We start from the raw sequence: 5515 nt of genomic DNA on the forward strand, positions 1-5515 counted from the left end.
TTTAATTTCTTAGACCAAAAGAAAGGCTTAATACAATTTCCACTTTAAATAGTATTGGTACCCCCATGCATGGTACCGATACTTCCCTAGCTATGGTATCGATACCCTTTTTACATTCGAAATCCTTATTTCAAAAATGGGTACCGATACTGACCTTATGGTATTGGTACTCTTGGAATCGATACTACCTTCCCAGGTATCGAAACCCCATGAACAATTCATAAATTCTACCTTAGGGTATCAATACTCATTCAACCAGTATCGATACCCATACCTTAATAATCACTTATTTTCTCTTTGAAGTATTGGTACTGAATGAACAATACCAATACCCCTACCCCAGGGTACACTTCTTTAGCCCGAAAATCTTACAAAACTCACTTAATTCTTCTTCCATAAAATCCTTTTAACCCTTGAGACTTAACTATACTTATTCAAATCAACTTATATCACTTTAATTCATCCTAATATCCAGTATCCTATAACACACTTGAATTCAATAATCAAGCCAATAAATCAACATGTTCCAAATTCATTTATAACACTCTGAATTTCTTAGTTTGATCATTGACAAGTCAAATTTCACTTCAAAACTTATTTACTAACTCTATCTTAATAATTCCTTTAAAAACTCTTTACCTTCAATCTTACATAACTTAATCCTCTTTGAGTTTTAAGCAATCTTAAGTTTTTCTATCACTCCAAGAATCAAAACCAACTTTAAAACTAAAGAATTAACCAGCTTGAGACCAACTTACCTTAGCTATGGTCACTCATGGCTGGAGAAGAAGAGGAGTCATCTGGAAAAATCTCTCATTTTCTTACCCAAATCCACGTGTTTTATATCCCATAGAAAAAAGATAAAAATCTTTCTTTTGAAAAGACCAATTTACCCTTTACTTTATTTAATATTTACTAACAATTCTTCACAAATTATTCCCAAATAAGTCCCTGAACTTTTTAATTTTTTGAAATTAAACCTCAAAGTTTTAAAACTTACATTTTAGTCACTAGCCCTTATTTTGATATGTTACAAATACATGATATTCTAAGTATTATGTTAATTAATTAATATAAAAAGTAAATTGGGTATTAGGTAGCATTCAATGGATCTGTCTTTTATCTGTTTATTTATGTTTTTCATATGGATATCGAATCAGATTTTCACAAGAATGTCTATATGAATGAATAAGTTACAAACTTGCAGAAAATGAAGGATGAGAACCTTAATTTCCACCCTATGATTCCATATGAGAAAAGAAAATGAAATAAATTCGAAATGCTTCAAATTTCACAATCCATAAAATATCGTGTACTATATTTTTATTAAAAAAACTTTTTATTCAAAGTTTGTACTTTGATACGACACAAGCTTTTATGTTAGGGAGAATAAACTCGACTTTATAAAATTTTAGAGGGCGAACTTAAACTTATAAAATTTCAGAGGGACTAAAATAGATTTTCAATAAAAAATACATAGAAAAACCTAAAATATAAGGTAATTTTAAAATTTTGGGGGCGAGTGCCCTACCCACCCCTCAACCCATCCCTCTTTGGACTTTTTTAATTCTTTTTAATGTGTCCTATGCTTTTAATTATTTATTAAATATCTGATTTAGAATTTCTAAGATTTAAAAAATTAATTGAGGCTAGTTATCATTACTAAAGTTTATTAAAATATTTACATCCAAGAAATATATGGAAAATAATTAAAGCATACTTGTCTTATAAACAGACGATAAAATTATGTAATTTTATCCATTGATATTCCAAACAAAAAAACAAAAAACAAAAGATAAACACACATTATTACAGAAAATGGATTGAAATAAGCAGGAAAATCCACAAAGGAAGCATATAATTAAGCTTCATTACATAATACAAACACTCGTAAAATAATTGTACTTGCATGGAGGGGTTTGCAAACACAAACATATATATAGAAAAATTATCAAATCACCAATCACTCTGATAAATTTTCATGCGCAAGCGTTTCTGAGCATAATTCACCAGCTTTTCAATCTCCTTGGCGCTTTCAATTTGGCCATCATGGTTGCAATCCGCTTCTTTCATCCCCTGGTGTGCTTTCCACCATCCGAACCGAACTCTCAGGCTATGCAGCGCGTCTTTCAGCTCTTCCTCATTGATCCGTCCATCGTGATCGGCATCAAATCGGCGGAGCCATGCTTTGAATTCATCCACCGTCATCTCCATGCTGGGATGGTCCTCGATACACCGCATGATCGCCATGCCGGACTCTCTCCCAAAACTCTCTGATAAATCTAATGGAAGAAAGTGTGCAAATGGAAGGGAATATCAAATGTGCTTTTTATGGCGTCGGTCTACCATTAGATGCTTGAATGGATTGATTTTAGTGGCAAACAGAATAAGCTACAGGGATGGGTGGCCATACTACTGTTATCAGATTCTTTTAACATGATATTTGAATGTTTTTTCACAAATGTTTGATAGATCTGATTCTTGGAAGTTCATGTTGAAAATTCTTTTGTTTAAATTAATGGACTTAAAAAACTGTATAGGATAATTTTATATTATAAATTTATTGAGTGTCTTCAGTGATAAAAGAGAATGATTTTATTTCTCGAAGACTCGAATTCGATCAACTATATCAATAGGATGTGTGCACGTTATCAATGGCTAACAAAGATTTTCAACAAACTAAATTTATTACTTAAAGCCCTAGTGACCTGCATTACACTTTTTCAAATTTAAAGGAAAACAACAAAAGATAGCAGAACTAAAACGTAAAGCATAGACCAAACAGCACCTCAAACCCCAAATATACAAAGTATTTATTGAACTGAACTCCGAAAAGAACTAACCATTTTAAGTACTTCAACAATACATAAAAAAACAAGCTACTTCCTCACCATTACTGATATTACTCCCTTGATTTTACTTTCTTCTTCATCTTCATCTCCATCTCCAACATTAATACTAGTCAACTGTCCGACCCTTTTTGCTTGGACCATCCAATCTGTCCGAGCCACAACTACGACCATGCATAAGGCACACACCACTTGAGCTGTCAATAAACCGAACCAAAGCCCCAACAAGCCAACATCTATAGAAAAGCCCATTAAAACTGCAACCGGCAAACCAACACCATAGAAAGATCCCAAGTTTATATTGGCACCCAAAGTTGGTCTCGCGCTCCCTCGCAACACCCCACAGCCGGTTGTTTGCAGGTAGTTCCCTACCTCGCACAACCCTGCTACCGGCATCACCATTGCCGTCATCGACAAGATGGCTTCGTCATTAGTGAAGATTCGTCCCCATGCATTCCTCATTGTTATCATGAATAACGTGGCCGTGAAGCTACTGAAAACGGCACACAACAACGCGACAATCGATGAGATTTTGGCTTTGCTCGGCCGGTTGGCTCCTAGCTCATTACCGACCCGTGCCGATACCGCAAGGCCTAACGATGAAGGGAAGATGCAGATGAGCGAAGTAGCTTGCATGAGGATCCCCGAAGTGGCGACTGCATCGGAGGCATTGGTGAGAAGACCCGAAAGGACTATCATGAGCTCGTACCACCACCATTCCAAGCACACTGAAACGCAACTCGGGATGGCTGAGGAAATGGTCGGCTTCCATTCATCGAAGCATTCGAGGGACCAACCCTGCCATGTTTTATCACAAATGCCAGAGAAGCGCATGTAAAACAAAAGTGTTAGGAGCAAGTTCAAATCTGTCATGGCGACCGCGACAGCTACGCCTTGAATCCCGAGGCTAAGATGGTAGAGAAGGATATAGTTGATAGGGGCATGTAAAACAAGTGCAAAGGCAGCACTGAGCATAAGAGGAAGCGTTATGTTTTGGGTCCTTAGATAAATCCTTAGAGGGTTTATAAGACATTGGAAGAGCAGATCGGGGAGTGAAAGTGCAAGATAAGTAGAGGTGACAGAGGAGATTACTGGGTCTTAACCGCAAAACAAAAGGATGGGCTCGATGTTTAGCCACAGTACTGAAATGGGCAAACGGGCTAATACGAGAATAGCCATGATTCGTTGTAAGGTTTGGCCCATAAGAGGCCATTGTTTGGCTCCACAGCCTTGAGAAGAAATGGCTTCCATTCCCATTGCAAGGCCAGAAATGACATAGTAGCCAGTGATGTTAGCGATACCAATCGACAATGACCCTCCAGCCAATGCTTCTTTTCCCAATTTCCCCATGAAAAACATGGATATCGCTGATTTTCCATAGATAAGAAGACCGGTAATGATCATAGGCAGAGCTATGACATAAAGCTGCTTCATCTCTTCAATCACCTGAGAGAACAAACAAAGACAAAAACAAGAAGCTTTGAAAACGAAAACAAAAGGAAGCAACAATGGCGTCACGATCGAACTAATTACTTACCTTTGAAAGCGATGGTCGAGAAGCATGAGAGTGGCATTGTAAGGAACCTCGTTCTTCATTGATCAACAAAGCAGTAGTAGAACTGTAAAAACCTGAAACTCCATGACCCTGATCACTCATTGTTCTTAATCTAAACAAGGATGCAAAAACAAGAGAGAAGAGAAGAATGTGTTAATTCAATGAAGTTTCCCTCTATTTGTAGTGCTCTAAAGGTGAAGCTAGAGAGTAGTGCCGCTGGATTGTCTGTTTGTTTTGGTGTATTAAGGGGGCTGAGAAATGGACGAGTTTGGGGGTGGAGGCGAGGCCATCATGCGGGTGGTTCGTCGTTTTGTTTAGTGGCGGTGAATTAGTCTGTTCTCCTAGTGCCAAACGTGTTAAGCTTTCGAACAAACAGAACATACACCATTCGAGAAAACAGTGTACAAATAATCATCCCTTCATAAAGAACATCCACTGTTTTGTCTCTCCCTTGGTATCCACCTTTGCCTTTCTCTTTCAATTCTCATTCTCATTGATGAACATATACTTGTTATGTTGGTGACGATAGTATAAAATTTAATGATCAATTATGTTATATATGTCATAAGTATTAAAGTGTAGTGTAAATATTATAAGTTATAATTTGATGAAAGACATATTATAAGTACTTAAAAACTGATCTAATATTAAATCTATATAAAGATTTTTTACAGAGAAATAAATTACCTTCTTGGAAGATCTACACCTTCTACCTTTTAAGCGATATTTCTAATAATAGATTTAGGTACAATTTTCACAAATATTCCAAACTAACTTATTACGATCATTCTTGAAAAAAAAAGGAAGTTTAACAATACATAATCGATCCTAAAACTAAGACAATCAATATCTTAAAAAAATAATTAAAAATTAACGAGTTGCTTACAAACTTATCGAGTCGAGTTGGTCTTGCTCGACTTGACTCGTTAAGGTCTCAAGTGAAACTCGAGTTTAACTCAACTTGAATCGAACATTAATCAAAATTTAAACAAATCGAATTGAATTATTCACAAACTGCTCAATTCATTTAGTGCACCCAATTTTGAGCACGTGAAAATCAATAAACGCTTGTTGTTTCACTAGAGTGGATTTATCTTTATGAAAGTAAAAT

The 5515-nt window shown here is 36.1% G+C and overlaps 1 pseudogene; it reads right to left on the reverse strand.

Moving 5' to 3' along the window:
* Positions 1-2879: 2879 nt before the first annotated feature.
* LOC120138195 lies at positions 2880-4506 on the reverse strand (annotated as a pseudogene).
* Between the last annotated feature and the right edge of the window lie 1009 nt (positions 4507-5515).

This window comes from Hibiscus syriacus, unplaced genomic scaffold, assembly GCF_006381635.1.
Source record: "Hibiscus syriacus cultivar Baekdansim isolate YM2019G1 unplaced genomic scaffold, ASM638163v2 tig00110678_pilon, whole genome shotgun sequence".
NCBI classification, from domain to species: domain Eukaryota; kingdom Viridiplantae; phylum Streptophyta; class Magnoliopsida; order Malvales; family Malvaceae; genus Hibiscus; species Hibiscus syriacus.